The sequence below is a fragment of the Cavia porcellus genome, unplaced genomic scaffold (assembly GCF_034190915.1).
Source record: "Cavia porcellus strain 051 isolate PalLab524CR breed Dunkin Hartley unplaced genomic scaffold, mCavPor4.1 scaffold_10, whole genome shotgun sequence".
Taxonomy (NCBI): domain Eukaryota; kingdom Metazoa; phylum Chordata; class Mammalia; order Rodentia; family Caviidae; genus Cavia; species Cavia porcellus.
The window spans coordinates 75,407,199-75,434,401 of NW_026947493.1; positions in this window are offsets into that span (position 1 = coordinate 75,407,199).

The window sequence follows — 27,203 nt, forward strand, 5'->3', positions numbered from 1 at the left end:
AGCTTGGCTCATAATTTTAAAGGTTCCAATCCCAGATGACTTGTCTGGGTTGCTTAGGTCTGAAGTGCATAGAGGATCAAAACCACTTACCTTGTGGCCAATGACTGCTCAGGGGAACAAGAAACCAAGATCCCATAATGTTTGGGGAATAAACTCTTTGCATATGGCTTTCTGGGGACATTTAAAATCCAAAGTATAGCAACAACTGTGCCATTAATAAAATTTCATTTATTTGTATAATGTTTCTGTTTGCTTACTTTTTCGTGTGGTACTTGGGGTGGCCTTTTGCACTAAGCTACACTCATAGCCCTGTTTTAATTTTATTAGTAGATGTTTGTGGTATATAAACATCTCACCTTCCTGTGCAGAGTTGGTACATATATAGAAAACATCGTAATTCCTTTCTTCATCCTTCCCCATCCTTCCTCTCTTGATATTTGTCCTTTTGTAAAAGAATTGTTTTTTTGAATGAGAGTCCTAAGTTGCTGAGTTACATAGACTGTACTCAAGTTTGTAATTCTTCTGCCTCTAACTATTTTGTGTTATACCTGCACACAAATAATAAAGTTACAAAATGAGTAAAATATAGCAATAACTTTGCTTTATATTTTAAAAAGAACTAAAGCTAAACACAAATCAAAAATTGTATTTATGATTCACACGAGCTGTTGCTCCATGCCATGCCTATTACACAATTCAGACGGGTAAAGACTGTATTGCCAGGTGTCATGGCTTATATCTCTAATCTATCACTTGGGAAGCTGAGCAGGAGGATATCAGTGAGTTTGAGAATAGCTTGAGCTACACAGTGAGTTCAAGGATAGCCTGAACTATATAGGGAGACCCTCTTTTACCCTTCCCACAAAAGACTGTATCAACTGGATATAATATTTGTTAATTTACATAACAATAGTCAGTATAAGAGAACTATTTCACATTTTCTTTTGCTACTACAGTTTCATGAGCCCAAAACATTGATTTAGAATTTTGTTTAAATTATATAGAAAAAATTACTTAACATGTGTGTTGTATACATAAATGTCAAATTATATTTTCCAGAAAAAATATATATGATAAAAATGAAATTAAAGTAAAAAGCCAGCACTCTTTCACTATGTAGAAAATGTCTGTAAAATGAATATCTGAAGATTGAGATAGTGTAATAAAACCAACACTACATAGTAGAGCTCCTGAGATTTAATTCTTAAAGATCTGTTGATATGAAATCCGTCAGTTGATGATCTCCAAAATGACAATTTTATACTTGCTAATAATCATTTTGTCAGAAAAATTCCATCTCCCATGTGTGTTAATTCCCCAGGCTTCACAGACCATACAGACAGACAGATGGACACACACACACACACACACACACACACACACACACATCACACAAATACATATACAATCAATACTCTCATGATAAATGTACATGAGTTTACCTTTTCATTTTAACCTAATTTAGAAATTATTTGGGGGAATTGTATACAATTTATTTCATGTCTCTTCCATTAAAATGTCCTTTAGAATTTATGCTGTTCACTTTATATCTTCACTGGGAGAATAAAATTATTTTGGAATGGGAATTGTACCTGGAAAAATGGTACAATCTAGCGTCATCAAAATTCATTGCTGTGTGAATCCATAATCCATAATCCATAAAATGAAGTACTCTTTCCTTGTAAAGCTGACAACTGATTCCATTTGAGGAACGATGCTACTCATCAATGCTGTTTATATATTGTAAAATATAATAGATTATCTTAAATGTAAGACCAATGCAGATAAATAAAATCAAGTCACAAATCTATACTTCAGCCACACTGTTAAACTTTGAATCTGCCTAATAGACTTGTAAACTGGGCAGATAGTCACACACACACACACACACACACACACACACACACACACACACACACACGCACACACGGGGGGAGACAGAGAGACAGAGACAGAGACAGAGAGATAGAGACAGAGATGACAATTCCCACATTACTCATTCCTCCCAACAGCTAGTCATACAATGTCTCAACTTTTTCAACTGTCAGTTTTTGATTAAAACGTCATTGTCCTTTCTTACATGGAGAGCCAATTAAAGTTGAACATTTGATCTTTAAAAGAACTTCTGGTTTTTTTTTTTTTTTTAAATTTTATTTTAAAGAGGGTAAAATAAACCATAACAAAAAGGAACAAAGCAGATCAGAAGAAAACAAAGTAAGTGACACAGATTTCAAAGCACGACACAGGAGATCAACATTGGTTACTATAATGTCTCTTGTTTTCTTCTAAGTAGATGTTTATATCTTCACACACAATGAATTCATACAAAACAAAATAGTATAAAACTGATCAGAATAGAGTAATGAAGGCATTACAGGCCTTCAATACCAGGCATAGGAAAATCAACATGGCTACTGGAATATCACTTGTTCTCTTCAAAATAGTTGCCCATACCTTCATGTATGTTGAAATTAAGCCATACAAAACAGACTAAAATCACTCCAAAGAATGAATGCATTACTGGATTTCACAGCATGATAATAAAGAATCAGCAATGAAGACCATAATGTCTCTTTTTCTGCAAAGTAGCTGTTCAGGGGCTGGGGATTTAGCTCAGCGGCATAAGCGCCTGCCTTGCAAGCAGGCAGTCCTGAGTTCGATTCCTGGTACCGATAAAAAGGAAAAAGACCAAAAAAAAAAAAAAAAAAAGATACAAAGTAGCTGTTCATATCACCACATATAACACAATCGATTCTTCTGAAGTATTTAGATGTTCTATGCATGTATAAGCTTCTACATGTACATCTGTCCTTTCTGAATTAGAAAGAAAAACAAAGCAAAAGAAACAAATTACTAAAAAAAACAAGAAACAAAAAGACAAATAAATAACAATAGCAAGGAGCCCAAAACTATGAGGATACAGGCCTTCAAAAACAAAGTGGTAGGAACATAACTAAGCTTGCTATTTCACAAAGTGATCTTCAAATGAGTTCTTCAGATCACCAGACACAAACATGCAAAACTGATCCATTGCTATGAATGTTAACTATTTTGTTCCAAGAACTAATAGAATTTGTAGCAGAATCATTTTAGCTATCTTTGTATTTATACAAATTTAGATATTTTTTCCTTTCCTTTTATTTCCTCCTTTTCCCTGAGATATTAATTTTTCCTCTTTAAGTAGATTCTTACCCTTTCACAGTATTTATTGAGGATGTTGTATCTTATATAATCTAATCATTTCTTACACTAGGGAGACAATATGGTATTTACATATATTAGTTTGATTTATTTCACTTATGAGTATGGTCTCAGGTTGTATCCATTTACCTATATAAATCTAAATGTGATCATTTTTTATAGCTGAGTCGTACTCTAGTATATAAAAGTACCATTTTTTTTAATCCATTCCTCAGTTGATGGACACTTACTTTGTTTCCAAGATCTGGCTATTACAAATTGTGCTGCTATAAATGTGGTGCACATATATCACTGTGGTATGATGTTTTCAGTTCTTCCGAGAATATGCCCAAAAATGGAATAACTGGGTCAAATAGATCTTCCAATCCCAGGCTACACTCCCACCAACAATGCAGGAGAGTTCCTTTTTCCTCACAGCTTCTCCAGCATTGTTTCTGGTAGTTTTCTTGTCCCTGTCCATTCTTTCTGGAGTGAGGTGGAATCTCAAGTGTTGTTTTAATTTGCATTTCTCTAATGACCGAAAATGCTGCACACTTTGCCATTTGTATTTCTTCATTTGAGAACAGTGTGTTCATCTTAGATTCCCGTTTTTGGATTGGGTCTTTGAATTTCAGGGTCTGATTTTTTTAAAATTCTTTATATGTTCTAGACAGAAGTCCTTTGTCTGAGGGACAGCTGAGTAAGATTTTTTTCAAAATTCATAGGTTTCATTTTCACTGTTGGAGATTTCTTTCAACATTCAAAAACTGTTTAATAAGACAAGATCCCAGTTATTGATTCTGGGGAATATCTCCTGTGGTTTGATTTTTGTTCATGAATTCTCTGCCTACCCCTATGTCTTCAAGATTTCTATCTACTTTATCTTCCAGATGATTTAGTGTTTATTTTTAATATTTAGATCTTTGATCCATTTTTACTTTAGTAAATGGTGATAGGCTGGGTCTAGTTTTAGTTTTTCACATAGGGAGAGCCAGTTTTTCTAGCACCACTTATTAAAGGGATTATCTTTCTTCCAGTGAACCTGTTTGGCCCTTATCAAACATAAGATGTCTGAGTGTGTTTGTAGTTGTATCTTCTAATCTATTCCATTGGTCTTCAGGTCTATTTTTACTCTATTATCATGCTGTTTTTATTATAGTAGCTTTGTAGTGTAACTTAAAGTCAGGGATTGTGATGTCTCCTGCCTTGCCTTTGTTGCCCAGAATTGCCTTTGCTATTTTAGGTCTTTTCTGGTTCCAGATGAATTTTACGAATGATTTCTCTAGATCTGTAAGGTAGTCTAGTGGTATTTTTATAGGAATTGTGTTAAATTTGTGTAACAATTTTTGGAGAACAGCCATTTTCACAATATTTGTTTTTCCTATCCATGAAAAAAGAATGTTTTTCCATTTTCTCAGGTGGTTTTCAATTTATTTTTTCAGGATATTGTAATTTTTGCTAAATGGATTTATTACTTTTTTGTTAGATTCATCACTAAATATTTCATTTTTTGGATGCTATTGCGAAGGATGTAGCTTCTCTTATTTCTCTCTCAGTGAGTTTATTGTTAGTGATAGGAACGCTATTGCTTTTTCAATAGACTTTGTATCCAGCTGCATTACTGAACTTAGTTACTATATCTAGCAGTCCTTTGATGGAGTTTGGGAAGTTTATGTAGAGTATCATGTTGTCTGCAAATAATGATAACTTAACTTCTTATTTTCCTATCCTTACTCCTTTTATTTCTTTCTCTTGTCTAATTGCTCTGGCTAGTATTTCCAGTACTATATTGAATAGCAGCAGTGATAAGGGACATCCTTGTCTTGTGCCTGATTTTAAGGTAAAGGCTTTCAGTTTTTGGCCATTTAATATGATGCTGGTTGTTGGTTTGTCATAGATAGCTTTATCATATGTAGGTAAAGACCATATAGTCTGATTTTCTGTAGGGTTCTAATCATGAATGAGTGTTGGACCTTATCAAAAGCGTTTTCAGCATCTATAGAAATTATCATGTGATTCTAATTTTTGGCTCTATTGATATGGTGGATTACATTTATTCATTTGCATATGTTGAACTATCTTGTATTCCTGAGATGAATCCCACTTCATCCTGGTGTATAATCTTCTTGATGATTTGTTGCATTGTTTGCCAGCATTTTATTGAGAAATTTTGCATCTATGTTCATTAGGAAGATTGGCCTGTAGTTCTTTTTTGGTTAGGTATATCACTGGTTTTGGTATTAGAATAATGCTTCCAGGAATGAGTTAGAGAGAATTGATTCCCTTTCAATTTCATTGGAGAGTTTGAGTAGTGTCAGCATTAAGCTGACAGCATTAAGAAATTCCTCAAATTTCTTGTAGAATTCCACAGTGAATATGTCAGGACCTGGGCTTTTCTTTGTTGGTAAAGGTTTAATTATGTTTTCAATTTCATTAATTGAAATTGGGTTGTTTAGCAGTTTTATATCTTCTTGATCCATCTTTTGTAGTTCATATGTTTCTAGAATTTGTCCATTTCCGTGTTATCAAGCCTATTAAAGTAGAGGTTTTTGAAGTAGGTATTGATGATCTGTATTTCTAAGGGTCTGTAGTGTTTGTCCTTTTCATTCCTTATTGCATATATTTGGGCTTTCTCTTTCCTTTTTAAAATAAGATTGATTAGGGACATATCAATTTTATTTATTCTTTCAAAGATCTAACTCTGGTCTTTATAATTTCCTTCCTTCTTTTGGCTTTGGGCTTGGCTCGCTCTTCTTTTTCTAGATGTTTGAAGTGTAGCATCAGGTTATTTATTTGTGTTTGTTCTGTTTTCCTGATGTGGAAATTCACCACAATAAACTATCCTCTGAGGTGTGCTTTCATTGCATCCCACAGGTTCCTGTAAGTTGTATTTGCATTTTTATTTGCTTGTAGATTTTTAAAATTTTTCCTTTAATTTCCTCTGTGACCCACTGGAGAGTCAGCAGTGCATTATTCAATTTCCATGTGTTTGATTGGGTCTTTCTTTGGTTTTGGTATTAGATTAATACTTACTTCCCACAGCAGGAGTGTATTATTCAATTTCCATGTCTTCAAGGGGTTTTTGCAGTTTCTTTTGTCATTAATTTCTATTTTCATGGTGTTATGACCAGATAACATGCATGTGATAATTTCAATTCTTTTGCATTTACTTAAGCATGTTCTGTGGGCTAATACATGGTCTATTTTAGAGAATGTTATATATGATGCTGAGAAGAATGTGTATTCCGATTTTTTTGGGTGGAATACTCTGTACACATCCACTAATCTCAATTGTTCTCAAGTGTGATTGAGTTCTGTAATTTTTCACTGATTTTCTATCTAATTGATCTGTCCTTTGTGTCAATGGGGTGTTATGGTCTCCCATTATGATTGTACTATTATTTAATTTTTTATTTCTGTTAATATTCATTTTGTATAGGTAGGTGCTCCCAACTTTGGTGCAAATATATTTATGTTTGCTATCTCTTCCTCTTGAATTTTTTGCCTAACTAGTATGTAGTGACCTTCTTTATCTCTTTTGATCATTCTTGGTTTGAAGTTTACATTGTCTGCAAACAGCATAGCTATCACTGTTTTTTTTTTTGGGGGGGGATTCCTTCTGCAGGAAGTATTATTTTCCATCCTTTGACTTTCAGTCTATGTGTTTCTTTTTGAATTAGGTGGGTTTCCTGTAAAGCATATGGTTGGACATTGTTTCTTTTTTTTTTTTTTTTTTTTTTTAAAGCTTGTAGAGTGGATATTCCAACAATGATACTGCAAACAGTTCTGTTCAATGATCCAATAAAACTCTGTGATATCATTTTCTATCTTATACATTTAAATATACATGCAGTTATATAGTTTAGAGCACTTTCTTTTCCTCTCTTTTGTACAGTGACTATTACACATTTTGGGTTTCATTGCTCCCACGGTTCTTATTGCTTTTTTGGAAGAGAGTAAAACCAAATGTGACATAACAGAACCGAATCGGTCAAGTCAAAAGGGTGGATATAATAGAAAACATAAAATCATAATACAAGGTGATCAACAATGGTTACCATAATGCCTACCGCTATTTCTAATAGAATTGCCTATATCATTAGTTGTAATACAATTGAACAAAACAGTAAAGAATAAAACCGACAAAACCAAAACATTGGAGATATTGTAGGTCTTCAAAAGTAGATAAAAGTCAACGAGAATGGGCGTTATAATGAATCTCATTATCTTCTCAGCTGATGCCTAAACTTTCTAACCTGATACTATCCAGCAAAACAGAATAGAGGAACCTCAGTCAAAAACAAGATGGTGAGAGTAATACAGGGCTTCAAATCGAGATAATAGAAAGTCAAAGTGGGTTACTATATTATATCCTGCTATTTTTTCCCTTTAATTAAACGGATAAAAATAAAAAAGTAAATAATGGAGTGGAGATTGAGAAAAAAAGAGGGCATAACAGCGAAACAGGGCAGATCAAAACATAACCATTTAAGCAGAGTAGTGTTTCACCACCAGATATTTCCGACCCAAAAGTAGTTACCATATTGACTCTTTCCTTGAAGTCCTTGAGTACAACTTCGTATACTGTAGCATTAAGTATATAAAAACAATGTAAAACCATTTAAGAGAATGACAGCATTATAGAGTATTTAGAATCGACTAACAGAAAATGAACAATGGTTTCTGTATAATCTCCTTGTCTTTAAAAGGTTTTTGCTTGTACTATCGTACATAATAAAATCCAATAAGATACAACCTGTTTAGACCATTGGAGACAGAAGAACAAAAGCTAGATGAGACTTCAAAACAAGATGGTACTAAATCAGTATTACCTATTAAGATGTCATTTTCTCCAAAATAGCTGTTCCTATCATCCAATCGTCTCTGTATCATTTCTGTTGAGCTCTTTTTCTGTCAGTAGCTGTCAGTTTGTCTTCTTCATTTTGTTCTCTGCTCCATTCGTTGTAGCCTCCCCGCCACTATTTCTGGGTTCTTTGTATTTTTCTTTTTTTAGAATATCCTGCAATACTTTCTGTAGGGTTGAATTGGTGGTTGCAAATTCCCCCAGTTCCTCTTTATCCTGGAAGCACCTCGTTTTTCCATCAATTTCCAAGGACAGTTGTGCAGGATATCTCAATCTTGGCTGGAGATTATTATCTTTCAAAGCTTGAATTATTTCCCCCCATGCTCTTCGTGATTTGATGGTTTGTGAAGAGAAATCTGCTGTAATTCTGATGGGTGTTCCCTTGTAAGTAGTCTGTTTCTTGTCTCTTACAGCTTTTAATATTCTGTTCTTGTATTGAATTTCTGGAATTTTTATTATTATATGTCTGGGTGTTTCTCTGTTAGGGTTGTAGGTAGCTGGGGTCCTGTATGCCTCATACATCTGAGTATCTTTACCTTTTGCTAAATTAGGAAAATTCTCCTGGATTATTTCTGTGAGTAGCTTTTGTAGTTCACTTGTTTGTGTCCCTACTTCTTCTTTTATGTTCTTAATCCTTAAGTTATGGCTCCTCTTATCATCTTCTTGTCTTTGTATTATTGCTGTTTGTTTCTTTGTTATTTTTAAGAAGTTTTTCATTTCATTCTCCCATATTTCAAGTCTGCCCTCCAGTTCAGATAGTCTGTCCTTAGTTTCTTTCAAGCTGTTATGCCAGTCTTGGGTAGACTTCTTAATTTCTTGATAGTCCCTTTGAACCTGCTTCACATACTCAATGCTTTCTCTGTTTTCTCCATCAAGCAATTCTCCCCTCTTTTTCTGTTCTTCCATTCCACCATCTGTTTTTTCCTGGGTGGTGCTTAGCATTTCTCTAACTATTCTGCATACTTCTAGCTTCAGGTCGTTGATAACTTCATTCCTGAATTGGTCTATGAGGCTCTCTAGATGGCGCTTAATGTATATTGGTGCGGTGTCCACTATTGCCTGTTTCTCAGGATTGGGGGCCGAGGAGCCTTTTTTGTTGCTTCCCTTCCCCATATTTTCTGTTCCTTATAAAATGCAAGCTTACATAGGAGGCCCGGCTTCCCTGCCTGTCAGCCACAGCCTGATCAAATTGCGCTGGCTAGTTGTTCCCGCCCACCGCTGCGCACCAGGGTGTCACGGAGGAGGCAGCCTACGCGGGAGTCAGTGTCTCCTCCGGGCCACCATCAGGCTCTGGGATCTGGGTTAGGCCAGCCTAGGGAGTCCACCAGCAGCGTCACTCAGGCCAGGGACTTTTCACCAATCCAGTCCGAGAGGGGAATGTGTGGCTGGAGTTGCCACCGCGCCCTGCTCTTACAGGACTGCCCGAGCCCAAAAAGTCCTCCGCTGGAGTCAAACTGTGGTAGGGGGTCAGTTTCTCACTCACCTCGCCACCAGTCAGTTTTCGTGTATGCCTCCTTGTCCATCCTGTTTTCGACTCCGTTCGCAGACTCCCGTTCCCGAGCTTCTGTGCGTCTCTCCTTGCCGAGCCGCTGTGGAGGCAGCCAGCTGCCGGGCGGCGGGAAACCCAAATCGTGGCGGGAAACCCAAATCGCAGTTTCCAATGGCGCGCGGTCGAGCCTCCACACCGAGCCTTTTCTGTTCCTATTTTAGTGCCAGGACTGTATTCTAAGTTGGTTTCTCTCAGCCCAGTTTGTTCCTGAGTCAGCAGAGCATATCTCTACTGGTTCGTGTCTCCTTAGTCCGCATCATTCCTGGCCTCTGAGCCGAGCCTTTCAGAGAGCCTCCGGTAGTTGCTGTTGTCTGTCCGCCATGTTCTCTCTGAGTTGTTTCTTAATCCATTCTGCCAGTCTGCTTCTTTTAATTGGTCAATTGAGGCATTTACAACAATGGTTATGACTGATATATATTGGTTTATTTTTGACATGTTACCTTTCTGCTATTGGTTCTTTACCTTCCCCCTCTGTTTAATTGTTTGCCTTGCTTAGTTGTTTTTTTTTTTTTTTTCCAATGTTTATAATGTCTTGAAGTGTTCTTTGCAGGGTTGGTTTGGTGGTCATGAAGTTCTTCAGCTGTTCTTTGTCATGGAAGTGTTTTATTTCTACACCAATTTTGAAGCACAGTTTTGCAAGGTACATCAGTCTGGGTTGGAAGTCGTTTTCCTTTAGGATCTGAAATATATCACTCCATATTTTTCTTGACTTCATTGTTTGTGTTGAGAAGTCTGCTGTGATTCTGATACGTATTCTTTTATGGATGATCTGTTTCTTATAACAGCTTTTAATATTCTGTTTTATGTTGAATTTCTGGGATACTGATTATTGTATGTCTGGGTGTAGTTTTATTTTGGTTATGGACGTTTTACTATTTTCACTGATCTGTATGTCAGTTTCCATTCTCATATGCAGGAAATTTTCAGCTATTACTTCTGTAAATAACCTCTTGATATCAGTTGTATTGCCAACTTCTTTTTCATGCCTATCCAACTTATGTTGTTTTTCTTTATACCATCTTGCAGCCGTTGAATTGTTATTTCCTGATTCCTTTTTTTTTTAAAATATCTTTCTTTTCCTATTCACTAGCTGCAATCTTGTCTTTGAGGTCTGAAAGTCTATATTCGCTATGATTGAGGCAGTTTTGCCAGCTTTGGATGGGATTTTTGATTTCCTGGATATCTCCTTGAATCTGTTTCATGCATTCTGTTTGGTTTTTACATTGCTCATTCAGGGTTTCCATCTTTTTGCATTGTTCCTGTAATTTTTTAGCTATGTCTTTTTTAGATGTGTTCAGTATTTCTTTCACTACATTTATCATTTCTTCTTTTACCTGGGAGATTACTTCTCACCTGAGTTCTTTTATAGCTTCCTGGAGTTGTTTCTTTACTTCAATTGCTATTATTTCAGGTGTATCTGCTATAAGGCTTATGTTTTCTTCTATATCCATGTCTCCTAAGCTTGCTTGACATAGGTTGGAGGCTTGAGAATAAATTTTGCTCTTTTGTTTTTTCATTTTCCTATATTCCCCTAGGGAAGCTGAAGACAAGGTCCAACTTTTTTCTTGAGTTGAGAATATCTATCACTACTGCAGGTTTTCCCAGTTGAGTGAAAGTTATTAGATAGGCCTTATCAAGTGACTCCTAGCCACTGGGGGTCACTGGGCATGGCCCAATTAGGACAGGAGGGAATTTCCTGGGGGTCTTCTGGTGATGGGTGTTGCTCAGTGGGGCCCTAGTAGGCTCTGAGCTATGTGCCACAGCTGCAAGGCTGGGTGGGGATCATGACACATGCTTTTGACTCCCAAGGCAGAGTTCACGTGGCTCCAGGCCACTTGGGAGTCACTGGGTAGGACCCAACTAGGCAAGGAGGGAAAGTCCTGGGAGCCCTCCTGTGATGTGGTGAGAATTTCTGTTTCTGACTGTCAAATTTTAGTTGAAAAATATGTGGTCTGTGAACTCTTATCAGTTTCCATATACAACTTTAATAGAAAATTTTAATGTTAATGCAGTTACTTTAAGAATAATCAATCAGTTTTCCATATTCCCAGCTCAACATCCATGGAAGCAACCAATTGCAGATCAAAACTAATTTAAAAATGTAATTTTCTTTCTGTCATTATTCCCTAAACAATTCAGTATAGCAAACATTTATGTATTAATTACATTGTATTATAAATAGTGTGGAGAATATTTATTGTATGTACAATGGTGTGCATAGGTTATTTGCTAATAGTTAATATTTTATGAAATGGTGGTGGTTTTTCTGAATCTCATCCTTTGTGGATATAAAAGGGTGATCATATTTGGAAGTTAACAAAAAAACAAATTAAAAGTGGCACCTATAATCACATGACTTGAGATCAATAAATAAATCAGACTCATAAGTATTATTACTGTATTGTCTCCCTAGCGTAAGAAACTGAAAGACTAAATAAGATCCAAAATTTACAATAACTAATGTGAAAGAGAAACTGCTCAAAGGGGAAAAATAACTGGGGTAGGGGAAAGGAGAAAGAAGGAAAGGAAAAGGAAAAAGATATAGATTGGTGCATATACATAAGATAGTAAAGATGACTATTTTATTAATTCTATTTGTTCTTGGAAAAAGAACAATTAGTACTTACACTATTAGATAAATTTTGCATGTCCATATTTGATAACCTAAGCAACTCTTTTGAAGATAACTATATGCAATATAATAACCATTGTTAAATTCCTACCATTTTGTTTGGAAAGCCTTTATTGTTATTGTTTGGGGATTTTGTTGCTATTGTTTGTCTGCTTTACATTTTGTTTTTCTTGTCTGTGTGTCTTTTTTTTTCTTTAAAATAAAAAAAATCAGAAACTGTATAAAATGGATCTATTTCCATGCTATCTCCAGCTGTATGACTGGATGTGTATCGTATCCTATCTACTCACAGTGAAAAGTTTAAACAAACTGTTAAATACCACAAGTTATGTGTTCTGTATTGTCTTTACCTCATTCTATTTTATGATCTTTTGACATTTATTTCTTTTGAATTTATTTTCTCTTAGTACATGTTTGCAGTGCATGCAGTTTACAGTCACCTTGGAGAGTGAGTGCATGTAAAAATACAACTCAGCTCTGTTTGTAATCCCCTCCCCCCCAGCCCCCTCCAGCCTCCTCTAAATCTCTATTTTTATTATTGTTGATGTTATTAACCTTATCTCATGTTTATGACTTATAGTATTTAAGTTCATTGAGATGAACAGGGTCCTAATATGGTATGTTTTTGTTCTGCTTATTTCTCCTACCCTTCTCCTGTGTTCCTGACATACAGTATGACCAAAAAGAGGGCACAAAAGGATAGATACTTCTTTTAACATACTATTTATCATGGTACTATAACATATTTGGAATGTGAGTGCATTGTATTTCAGATGGCTTGGTCATTTTCTGAAAGTTTTTTCTTTTTCTTTTACTTTTCTTTTCTTTCTTTCTTTTTTTTTTTTTTAAGACAGGATCTCTCTATGCAGTTCAGACTGGCCTTGAGCTCACTTGGTAGCCCAGGCTGGTCTCAGACTTGCCAGAATCCTCCTGCCTCAGCCTCCCAAATGCTGGGATTACAGCCATGTGCCACCATGCCTGGCCTGTGAAACTTTTTGAAATCTTTCTTACTCATTAGGAATTTTTATTCTCTTATGCATTCATATATTGATTCCTATAAGCAACTTTGAAGGTGGAATTTCTGTTATAAATCAGGTACTGTTCTATGTGCTAGAGCAAGCTGGATTAGACACTTTCATGAATTATGTTTCAGGGTCTAATTTCTCCATAATGTCTAAACTATTTCTGGGAAAATGACATGAGTTATTACTGATTATGACTTTCCTTTGTTATATTCCTACTCCATAGTTTCCATCTATCACTTTTTCTGGAGGCAGTCCCTACAATTTCATGGGTATCTCCATTACCCTGTTATGAATATCTCTGGTGTCCATTCTCATTTTGATTTTATTAGCTATAATTAGCAATAAATATATGTTGAATTTATTTCAAGTAAAAGCAGATATGCATATCTTGACTGAATGAATAAGAAGGAAAAGCATCTAGAGAAACTGTGAATAACAATGATGACAATTAGTAAACTAATTATATTAATAAACTGGATTTTATGTACTATATTTTTTTTTGCTCTATCAAATACTCAGTTGAACATAAAAGATACCAGTTTCTCATTTTAAAGGAGAAATAAAAAGAAGTTAATATTATTTTTCCAAAATCACAGTAAACAGTGAAGGAAAAATCTAGATTATGAATCTTTGTCTTCTAACAGTGTTTAGAGTTGTTTCCCAAACATCAGTGTTCTTGAAAAGCACACAGTATTCAGTGATTATAAAAAGCATAGTTGTTATATTTTCTACAATGGTAATATAAGCTAAGCTTGATATGCCAATGAAGGATATTCAGTTTATAATTTGGTCTTTAAAGACCATGTGTTAGAGGATTATTCTCTCATTTTTCTACAAATTAGGCATTCAACTAGATCTTGAGAGATTTTGTTCTGATATCTCTGAGATGTAAATTAGCAAGAAAAAAATGGAAGAATTTTTGTAATGAGATATGAATCATACATTGTTTTAGTCATTCTAGAATCTCTCTTGTGGCTAAATGTACATGTTGCCAATGTTTTAATTTAATTATAAACATTTAAAAGCTTTTTCATTATTTTTTACATGAATAATGCACCTGTGTGTAGAGACAGTATCACTACCAGATGACTGTTATACATAAGAAGGGAATTCTTAAATTCATCATGAACCATATCTCCTTCCATATCCTAAAAAAGCCTGATGCTTCTGTAACTTGTTTTTTGTAAAATGAAAAAAAAATTACAAAGTCAGATGTTATTAATAGCCAGATTTAAAAATCAACCCTATCATTATGTTATTTAAGCCTTCCAATTTTCCCAAAGATTTATGGAAGCTATTAAGCATTGCTTACTATATATACTGGGAAGTGTTTCCTGTGTTGGTCAAAGCATACACAAATTAAATAAACTGGAAAATAAAAAAAAAAGTCATGCATACACCTTAGTAATTAAACAAGCATAAATTGTGACAACAGATCTACATAAAATACTGAAACTGAATATGGTTTCTGAAATTGTGAATAACAAAAACTATAAGTAAGTAATAATTTACTTATCTGAACTGCATATTTAAATCAACTGAATGCCTTAGAAAAATCAAGTTTAGGGGCTGGGGATTTAGCTCAGCAGCATAAGCGCCTGCCTTGCAAGCAGGCAGTCGTGAGTTCGATCCCTGGTACCGATAAAAAGGAAAAAGACAAAAAAAAAAAAAAAAAAAAGAAAAAAAAAAAAGAAAAATCAAGTTTAGATAGGTTCCACAAATAAAGCATTTTTAAAATTTATAAAGCTAAAATTAAATCTGACACTATTTTATGAGCTTTTGACATTTTTCATAATTATATATTATAACAAGATTTTTGTAGAAATGTTCTGTCTGTATTCAGTTATATGGAATTACCTTTAGGTTTTTATCTAAAGAATATTAACTTTATCTACTAGTTTTAGACTTTATAATTAGTAGGTTTTTAATTTAGAACTAGATAATATAATTGAGTAAACTACAAAGTAGCCTCAGAATGAATTTTAAATGTCCTCTTGCATGTATTAAGATATGAAAGTTTTGGTTACTAATTGAGTCACTGTTTAGTATAAAATATCTCATACACTAAAACAGTAGAATAGTAGTCACTGAAAGTATAGAAATTTTATTAAGTATCGAACAGATTTGAAAGAGGAAGCTACAAAGAGTAAGTATCTTCACTTCTTCTTATATGTGTTCCCAAACATGAGACAATACATTTAAGACATACCTACTTATGCACTACTATTTGAAACAACCACATACAAGTGCCTTTTCTTAGTATTTTTTCAAATTTTATCCATTTTAAAGCATTCTATCTCAGACTCTATTGCAACATAATTGAGTATCCTATGCATTTAAATCAGTATATACTGTCATAGAAAATATATTTGCAAATATTAGCTAAGTGATAAAAACTGAAACAGAGAAAGTGAGTGAATATGCAACTTCATAAAAATGTGTAATTAATGTGTTTTGCCTTATTTCAGAACTACAGATATTCATGGAAAATAAAGCTGAACACATAAAAAGTGAAACTGTGTGTGAAATGATATGACACTTCTGAAAGGGTAACATAAATATTTCATATAATTGTAATTCCCTACCACACATCTTATTATTCATGATGATCAGAAAGGATTAAAGAACTTGATATCTAGGACTTTAGATTACTGTGCTTGAATTTAATTTATTGTGCTTGTACCCATGACTTCCATTTGCTGCTTGACATTTGCTGCTTCTTTTCCTAATTTGAGTCTTCCTAAACCACAAAGAATGAACACGCTCTGTGGCCTTGTTGGGACCTAAGTTCAATGACACAGCAGAAAATCTAATTTCCTATTGAGGTTTAGAAGTCAAGGGTGTGATCAGTTTATTTCCAAAGGTTCAGCTTTGAATGGATTTCCTTTAAGTGACTTGACCTGAAAGCAAAAAACTTCTTATCAGATTTCTCAATCTAACAAACTGTTAGAAGAGAATTGAAGAAAAAGTGTCATTCATGCTCACCATTTGGACCACAGGTACTGCGTTTATATTGGGTTTTTAAGATGCAGCACAATATCTTAGCTGTGATTAAGTGCCAGCCTTCCAACACTGTTAATATTTTATGCTGAATTCTCAAATCAATCTCTAATTTGAAATAGTCAGAGACTATTTGGGTTAGGTAGAGATATGTTAGTTGTTCCGGGAGATTCTGAGGCATATTCACAGAACAAGCAGAATATTAGGCCTAAAGCATAAAAGATTTGAACATAGCCATGTAAAATGGAGCATTTTCATAGTGTTTTTTCCCACTGGGAAACTAATGTTTTATAGGTAACTTTAATGGCAAAAATTTTAATACACCCTTTGTGATAAAAACCAGTTGTTGCAGGATTTGAAAATAATAATTAACAAAGTCATGACCATGAATAAATCTACTCCTGAATATTAGAGATGCACACTGAACACCTGTTAGATAAGAATGCAGAATCAAAACTGGTTATTTTTATTTTACTTTTTTCATGCCAAAGTGGTTTGGGTAAATGTTTGGGAAACTGAATGAGCCATAGACAGGGAAACATTAAGAAAGACAGGAAGGAGCACTGTGAAAAAAGTGGGTTTCTGAATACAGATTCAGAATTTAAAGGAAATTGAGAGACTGAGTTTGAAAGGTGAAAAAATATTATTTATCAATGTGAGATTTGGTAATTTGCGGTTTGGATATTCACACACTGTAAACCATGGGAGAATTGAGTTAAATGACCGTTAACACTAATGCATTCTCTCTCTCTCTCTTTTTTAAATTTTATTTAAAGAAAGACTAAACAAAACAGAGAACAGTAGAAATAATACATACTTTCAAAGAAAAAAAAATAAACAGTAAGAAATCATTAGTTGATGATTACAGATTGTCCTCCTACAAATAGTTATTCAAGATACTAAAGTGGAGCATTTAAAGTGGGGATTCAAACAGTGAGACTGCAACCAGTTCTGTTCAACCAACAAAAACATAGAAATATGGCTATCAATCCAATACACTTAAACATACATACAGTTATCCATATCTTCAATTATATTGAGATTGAACAAACCAAACAGGCTAATATCACTTTGAACGAAGAACAATACTAATGCTGGGTTTCACATTATGACACTCCAGGATCAGCACTGGGTACTTCAGTGTCTCTTTTTCTTCAGAGTATTTGTTCATTTCATCATGTGTCATAAGATCAGTTCTCATAAACTGTTTATAGATTTCACACATGCATGATTCTTAACATGTATTTCTATCCTTTCTATATTAGAAGGAGAAACAAAAAAAAAAAACAAGACAAAACAGAACATATTCCTATGAACACATGAAATTAAAAAGACATATAAGACTGTTGTACAAGGAGTTCTACCATAGTTCCTGTGTTGTCTCTTGTTATCTTCAATAGAATTGGTTATATCATCAGACATAGTATAATTGAATATATTAGTACGTAATAGTATTAATAAAACCACAACTTTGTATATAGTATAAAACTTCAAAAGCAGGCCGTTATCAAACCAGAATATGTATCATAGAGTTTTGTCATCTTCAGTGTATTTGCCTATACTGTCAGACTTGATAGTATCAATCATATCAGTTTTGAATAAAATCTGTTGATACCATACAGCAAACAAACCAGATTTAACTAAGATCAATCATGATAAAACAGTATAAGTCATACAGGGCTCCAGATTAAGTTAACAGTAATTTAAAGATGATTACTGTGCTATATCCTATTGTTTTTAGGATAGCTGTCTATGCCCTCAAATCTAATGCAAGTAGACAAACTGGGGCAGAATAAAATCTATCTAAGCAGAGTGGTGCGAGTAAGGTGGGGTTTAAATCCTGACACACTATTAACAATATCTTCTGCCACCTTTTTGGAGACTCTCCCTCCCCTTTCAGTTCCCCAGGGTACACTGTGCATTTTTGGGTCTGATCAAGACCCTGGGTTTTAAATTGTGTGTGTGTGGGGGGGGGAGGCAACCTGCTATTTACCTATGTGGTTCCGAACCTTGTCTCTTTTGAACTTGACCTCTAATTGTATTCCTTTACCTATTGAAGCCTGTCTTTCCAACCTATCCACAAATACTGGTCTAGTTGCCCCTAATACTCTCCGGTTCTCTGTCACATAGAACATTGTTTCTCATCTGTGATTTTCCATCCATGTACTCTTTTTCATGTTAATCATATTTCCTATAAATAGCATATCATTTCCTTTTCCTATGTTTGGGAAGTTTTCCTTAATTATTTCTGTGAATAGCTTTTGTAGTTCCTTTGTTTGTACCCCTGCTTCTTCATTCACATTCTTTATTCTGAAGTTATAGATCCTCTTGTCATCTTCTAGCCCTTCTATTGTTACTGCTTGTTTCCTTGTTATTTTTAAAAAGGTTTTCCTTTCATAATCCCACATTGCAAGCCTGTCCTCCAGTTTGGATAATCCATCCTTAGTTTCTTTCAAGCAGTTTTGCCATCTTCCCATAGAGTTTTTAATTTCCTGGTCATCTCTTTGAAGCTACTTCATGTATTCTATGTTTTCTTTATATACTTCATCAAATGGTTCTCTCCTTTGTTTGAGTTCCTCTATTGTTCCATCTGTGTCTTGTTGAGGGGTGCTTAGCATCTCTTTTATTAATCTTCTTATATTTGCTTTACTTGGCTAAATATTTCCCATTTGAACTTATCTATGAGGTCCTAAAGATATCTCTTTATGTCCACTGATGCCGTGTCTGATATTGCAAGTTTGTTGTTCTCATTCTCCTTTATATTTACCTGTCCTGGGTCAATGTTCTCAGGGTTGGGACCTGGGGACATTTGTTGTTGCTTCCTCTTCCCATCTTTTTTGTTTCTTCCAGGAGGCCTCAGTTTGTTTCTTTCTTTGTTTGTTATAATTTTTCTGAAGCATGTTGGCTAGGTTACTCTTCTCACTGCAGTGTGCTAGTGAGCTGCAGACAGGGGCAGTGTATGCTGGCCCCTCCCCTCCAGGTCAGTCAACCTGCTGAGGCCTTCACTGCATTATTGTGCACTGCTGCTGTAGGGAATTAACTTTGGATAACCTACTGGGTCTCAGCCAGGTTGCCTGATCCAGGCCAAGCTCACCCCTCCAATCCCATTTGGGAAGATAACAAGTGACTGAAATCACTGCTGCCCCTTGTTCTTGCCAGTCCTGGCTAGTCCTAGAAGCCCCCTTTTCTGTGGAATGGTTTTATTCCCGTCATTCCCCACAAGTTGATGCAGGTTCCCCACTAGCTCAGCTCTCCAACCTCAGTGTGACTGTGTTTCCAGTGAGTCGAAGCAGCGGAATTTCGGTAATTCACCTCTGTCAAGTGCAGGAGCTGCAGTGGAAGTACTGAACCTTTAGCTATTCCAACAGTAGCACCAGGACTGTATGTTTGATTGGTTCTTCTCACCTTAGTTTCTTCTTGAGGTGAGAGAATTCATCTCCCTCTATTCAGGACTCCCCATGCTGTATTATGTTGAATTTTAAGTTTACTATTTCAGGGAGCCTCTGTAGCCTACTGTTATCTATCCTCCATATTTGCTCGAATCCTAATGCGTTCTCTTTAGCAATAAAGACTGTAAGATTATCTGTTGAGTAGTATGAATATAAGCAGATTGATTAAAGTTTGAAAATGGTGTTGAGAAATGAGTCAAAAGTTTAGTTTGGAAATTGCAGCTTACAAAGGATAGCTTTCTTTCAAATTGAATGCATTTCTCCAGAAGTAATTCTTGAGGATTCCAAATGCTTGAGAAGGAAAAACAGAGTGTTTTAGAACTGATACGACCAGATGCAGTATCACAGGAATGTACTAATACTAGGTAGTTAGTAAGTGAGAATCTATGTAGTTTACATAGAGGAGATCCAATTAATGAATTAGATAAAATGATTCTACAGAAAAGTAAATTTATAAAATGTTTTGCTAATGTTAAAGAGAAAGATAAGTGGCATACAAAAGACTCTTATGGATACAAATCTCTGAAGTCCTAGATATTGAGATTTATTGTTTGGTTAGGTTATAAAAAGGCTGACTTTTTGCAATAGAATTGAAAATTTGATTTTGAGAGCAATGAGGTCACTGATTTGAACAAATAAAGAATGATGCCATAGTGCTTACAGAGGTATTCATATAATGCTGAAAGTTCACAGGATGCCAATAAATGAAGAGTAGAGAAAAATTCTGAGCCTAGTGTCAAACTCTTCAGTGAATGTGAAGGTGACTTAAGAATGATGTATAAGCTGAGATACTAAATCAGAAAACTTATGATGTATGGGTCCCAGAGAAGCTAACGTGTCATAAGCATTTTGCTTTGAAGATATATATCTCCAAATGCTTCATAACATTTAAAACCCAAACTGATTACTACTAATTAATAATATCAATTACCTCAGTTTCTTCCTCTCCTATTTATCACCATATGACTTCTCCCTATGCAAGTTAGCTGAAAATATTCTAACTCATTTCTATTACTTAAACCAAAAGAGTTGAAGCCAAAGCATGTCAACATGGGTAAGATGCAACCACAATACAAAGAACATATGAGTACTCCTCACTGTCAAGGGAAATTATTTTAAATGCCCTAAGAATTAGGGGAATAGGCTTAACATGGAGCTATTTATTACTAGAATATGAAAATTTCTGAAAAAATTTCTTCATACAAACCATTAAGATCAATCTCTTTGCTGATGAAATCTTCAGTAATTAACTGAGAATGACACTGGACAAATAAAGCATTTTTTTTTGCGTGAGTTTCTTCATTGAAAAAAATTACAAAGATATACTAAACAATCTACCCCAAGTAAATGCATAATAAATAATTTTAGTGAGAAATTTAGTGACCAACACAATTTTTATAATTTTAATACACTGAATGTAAAGTAATGAGAGATCTGTGTGTAAGGACAATTTCAAATTACTCACATTGGAGGAAAATAAATCTCTTATTTCCTACTCTGTCCGAAGGAGGCAAGAAAAAGAAATTAAAGAAAACAAGTTATGCTATTGCCATGGCCAAAGGTTTTTCATGTCATGTTTTGTTAAATTTAGATGAAAAAAAAAATTAAGATGCCTAGCAGATTTAATCACCCAGAAAAAAAAGTTTTTCTTGAAAGAGGGAGTAAATACTATTTAACACTTACTGCAGGTTTAATTAAATCTAAAGGCATAAGCCTCAACAATAATTTGAATGTGAATTTTGATGCAAAGCACTAGACTGGAGCCAATTAAATACAATCACAAGTTTTTTTGTGTGAACCACATTTGCAAAAGAAATGACATCGTGACTGACACAGTTGCATATGAGCTAAGACTTTTGCTACCCCATTGTTTACATTTCCAAAGTGACTGGAAGGAGCCACTGAGCCCCAAGAATGGTGTATCCTATAACATCCCTTGCAGACTTGACTAAGGGGATCAGGAAAGGATGGGCTTTTCAGAGGAAATCAACAGAAAGCTTTGGCAAAATTAAGTACGGGGAGAAAATTCCAAGGAACAGAACTGAGGCATTATCAGAAAATAAACTGTTGTCTTGGGAAGGAGCATCTGACGTTTGTTTTTTCTGTGCAGTTTCCTGACTAGTAGCAGTAACTGCTTCGCAACTCATTTTTCTTTTTTGCGAATGGAAGTGTTTAACGTTTAATGCAGTTTTCTTTCCCTTTCCGTCACTAGTCTTTGCAAACATTTTCAGAGTTATAACCAGTCCTAATATAAAATGGGGTATATGAAACATCAAGGCTAATATCATAAGTAAATGGGATTTTACGAGACCTTGGTGGGAAATAAATGTATTTTCTATAGAAGTAATTGCATAATTAATAATTGCATAAATGAGTAATTGCGGCCCAATGAAAAGTACAATAGAATTATTGGCCTCTGTATTTTTATCTGCTTTATATTCTATGCTTGGCGATATCTTTTTGTATTTCTTCTCACTGGAAAAATAGAATAATTACTTCCCATGCTTGAATTTGATTTCAGCAGTGAGACAATTTGTAGCCAAAAAGAATGGTGAAGTTAACTCATGAATCAGATGAAATGATAGGCCTTAAAGCAATCATGTGTCTCTTTGCTCATTCGTCTCCACAGTGTGTGTATGTGTTTGTGCATGACTGACTTTCCACACGGAAGTGCTGGAGCCCTATATGCAATAAGAAGCCAAGTACTGAATACCTGTGCTAGAAGTGACATCCCAGCTGAGGGCAGCGTGGGTCACATGATTTGCAGTAGACCTGGAAACCCTTCAAGATGGAAAAAATGGCTGTTTCTTAATCCAGGAGAGGAATGTCATCATAGTTTTTTGATCCTAAGTCAATGCATAATGCATGGCCCACGTACGTTTCAATTACTCTTTAAACCCTTTAATAATTTCTTCATTAAATTGTATGCACAAAGTTTAATTGTATTAAATATCATTTACTCACCTTACTATGAAGTACATTTCATAAAAAGTATACTTATATTTCTATCATTGTTCACTCTATATATATTCGTATCATCTGCATATATATATAAATATAATTTTCATTTGCTTTTGTAAAATCCTGTATTTGTTTATGTAAGTCATAGTTCTGCCTCTTACTTATTTAAAATCACACATGTGCACACCCAGAACCAGAAAAAGGCCTACAAGAAGGAAGAACTCAAGCAGCTTTGAGGCTTCATGTCTAACCCCTACCCATCACCGTGGGCCTGGAGCTGGGCCCACCACGCGTGGTGGCCTCATTGTGGAATTTTGAACTTGCTTATGGGAAAAGAATGGAGACTAAATAATGAACCACAAAAAATTTCTGTGAAGGGGGAATACCTTTTTCCTTAAAATATTAGTATTATACAGAAAAATGATTTATAGGAAATTAGTGAGTTTTGTTTCATTTCAAGATTTAGAGGGATTTTGGTTATATGCACATGTGAAAGAAACAGAAGATATAATTTATCTTTGTCACCTAAACCCTATGTGTGAAATACATGTCCATATTGTTATTAGCATATGAAGCTTTCATTAATTTTACTGCATTTACCACATGCTGTATGTATATACATTTCTTAGTAAATGACAACTAAATTGTCCCCAACTCTTTAACACTAAAAATAATGTTGCAAACCTTTCACAGTAAGAGGCATTAAATCAATAGGGTGAACTGAACTTTCCTGCTTGTAGGGGAGAATTAGCAGCCTCAGGTGATGCTTGCAGATGAGCAGTGTGAGTTCTTGGCACCTATGGAGCGAGGTGAATGAGCTGGGGCTTGGGAACAATTGACACTTTGGGTGTCTTTCTCTATATGGTTGTTTATACTTTTTTTGGAAAACAATAATAAATTGCAAGACTGTGATACATGTAAATCAATGGTTCTCAAAGTTCCCATTCCTGATCCTGTGTACAATTTTCTGTCCTGTCTTAACTATAAACCGCTCTGCTTATGAAATAAAAGGGAAAAAAAAAAGAAAATATTTCAAAGTAAGGAGAAAATCAATAACTGTGATCCCAACTGCTAAACAAGACTTTGGAAATATCTTGAAGAAAAGAAGCTATGAAACCTTGCGTAGTATCGTCTCCTACCTGTGCAAATGCCTAAAACAGAGGAGAGACACATTAACGCAACTGAGAGAAAGGCAGAGACCTTTATCTCTGCTTTCTCACTTGGGACTTCAGGATATTAGAACAGTCTCTCAGAAGTGAGTGGTATCATTTTGTCAAATAAAATCAATGGTGACATATGTTATGTATTTTCTAGATTAAATTGAGATGCTCCTGTCATTGTCATTTTTTGTGATGATTTTCTACCATTATAGGCATTTCTTTTTTGGCAGAGTAAGATCCATTTTGAGAAAATAAAAGAGTTTGAACTTTTCTCAGAATCTGAGCTTACAATTACATTTCCTAAAATTGTTTATTACATGTGACTTCTGCTGGAAGAATTTTGAAGGAAGCAATACAAAATTTATTTCTTCTCACTCAATACTTTTTGGTAATGTTATTTTTGTCAACTGACAAACAAAAATGTTACATTCACTTTTATTGATAGCATTACTGATATTTTCCAGGCACTGTACAATTCAGGAAAGTTAAAAGTGCTCAGATTACATTATTAATCATGAAGTTTATTTTTCCAGGTTTTAAATTTCTTCCATTCAGCTAGAGTAAGTTTTGTGACCATACTGTTACATCCTCGCATATTAATTTCCTTTAATCATCATATAGATATAATTCTATGTCTTACATTCATCAAGTGTGATTATTCTAAGTACTATCTTATGTTTTCCTATGGAATTCCACTCCATGGAATTGAGTCACTATTCACATGATTTTGCTATGTGTAAATTACGTGACTTATGCGGCCAGCTGTGACTTCCTAAATACAGTGTGGTTCCTGATTCTGTAATTTACAATAAAGCAATTATGGATATGGAAGAAGTCACACACTTTTTGGTTTTCCATTGCATACAAACTGAAGTTTATAATGTACTCTAAATAAAGTCAACTATTTCATTTGTTTAAAGGTACATATTTCGGTTAAAATACTTCGTTGCCAAGGAACGCTGGCAGTCTGCAGCTGCAGTGGGTGGTGAAGGCTCTGGCCTCGTGGCAATGCCTGCTCACTGCCCTTGATGGTGGCTGCTAAATGTTGCAGCAGCTGTTGTAAATTATTAAACTAAGAAAAAGTTAGGTATTTTTTCACATCAACTAGATTTTCCTTTCATGACAGCTCTCTCTGTACCATATCTGTTTCACAGTATTTTGACCATTCTAGAACTTCCTTCAAAATAGGAATGAACTCTCCAAACCCTGCTGTTTCTTGCTGAATTTCTACAATGTTCTGATGCATTGGTATCACAGTATTTTCACTTCTTGCCAGGATCCGATTCCATCCCAAGAAACTGCTTTCTTTTCCTCCCGTAAGAAGCAAACTTTTCATCCATTAAAATTTTATCCTGACATTACAGCAACTTAGTCACACTTTATGACTTCATTTCCAAATCGATGTGTCTTCCTATTTCTACTCTGCCTGTGGTTACTTCTTCTACTGAGCTTTTGAACTCCCCAAAGTCATCTATTCACTATTAGGATCAATTTCCTTAAAACTCCTTTTAATATTGAGATTGTATCTTATATGAATCAAAATGTTCTTAGTAGCACATTAAGTTGAATCTTTCCCAGAACATTTTCTATTTTTATCACAGATGCTTTAGAGGAATCATTGTCAATGCAACTCTTAACTTTACAAAATGTATTTCTCAAATACTAAAATTTGAATGTCAGAATTGCTCCTTGATCCATAGGTTGAAAAATGGATGCTGTAGTAGCAGACATGAAAATATTAATCTTTTTGTGCATCTCCATTAGTGCTCTTAGTAATTTTGAAAGAATCTTTCAATAGCGATCTTAACAATACTCTGGAACTGCATTGGAAATGAATGTGCTGTAATCCAGACTTTGTCGTTCTGCTTATAGAGCACAGAGTAGATTTAATATAAATGTTAAATCCTTTAATATTTTCAAAATGAGAATTGAACAACGAATTTAACTTAGTCATCAAGTGTACTATTCCCTGATAACAGTATCTGTCCTTTGAAACTTTGGAGCCTGGTATGGATTTCTCTCCAGCTGTGACAGACCTATATAACAATTTCTTCTAATATAAAGCTGCTTAATTTATGTTTTAAAATCCTGAATTTTAGTGTAGACAACTTCTTTATCATTTATTTCAGTAGGAACTACTAAAAAAGTTACCATTTCTTCTTGCACATTTATGCTACGGGCACAGCTTCTTCCCATAAATCTAATGACTCACCCTCCGGGAAAACAAATGTCTCTTCTACTTCTTCACCCTGCTGAACCTTTACAGAACCCAAGAGTGTTAGGAGATTTCTGGGAATTAGGTTTTGACCTGAGGGAGTGTTGTGACTAGCTGGATTTTATAATCAGACCACTGAAACTTCTTCCGTATCAGCAGTAAGATGATTTTGCTTTCCTTTCATTTGCTGGTTCACAGAGTTCTTAGCATCTTTTAAAAATAATTTTTCCTTTGCATTCACAATTTGACTCACTGGCTGACACAACAATCCTGGCTTTAAGCCTACTTCAGCTTTCAATATGCCTTCTTCCTAAATCATAACCATTTCTAGCTTTTGTTTAAAACAAGAAATATGCAGCTCCTCCTTTGATTTGAAAACCTAGTGATTCTCACACAGTTATTGATTAGCCCAGTTCAGTACCGTTGAGTTAGGGAACAGGGAAGTCTGAGAACTGGCAAGTGGGGGTCAGCACAACAACCAGCACATACATAGTTTACTGACCTACCCATTTGGAAGGCATTGATTGGTGAAAAGTTCCAAAATTTATAATATTAAAACCAAAGATCAGTGCTCTCAGCTATCATAGAAGGTAAATAATAGTGAAGTGATTGAAAGTAGGTAAGAATTAGTAAAATGTGACACAGAAACACAAAGTGAGTGCATGATTTTAGGAAAAAACACATCATTAGATTTCCTTGACATTGGATGGTCAGAAAACTTTAATTTTTAAAAACTATAATACTTATTGTGTGTTATCATGAGACCTGCCTGTGCTGATGGATGATAGAAGCCAATTCAGAGAACTGAAATCAATCCTTTCCTTGATTATTTTACTGATTTCAATGGAAAAAGCCGTAAGAATCACCTTAAAGAATCAATGTACAGCTAAGCTCACTGGAAAAATTAGAAATTAGAATAGGATACATTAACTACTTAGATCATATTGCAGTATAATTTAATTTTCACTGCTTTATTATAGAAATGTAGTCACATATAAGTGATTGGGAATATGGAAGATAATTTTTTTAAAAGTCACATGTTGTAAAACTTTGCACAGGATCACATGGGAAAAATACCGTGAACTAAGGGCAAAGTTATGAAAATGAAAGTTGTAAGTAGTAAAAATTTTTTTCTGTTCATCTTTAAAGCATCAATCTTAACCTTTCT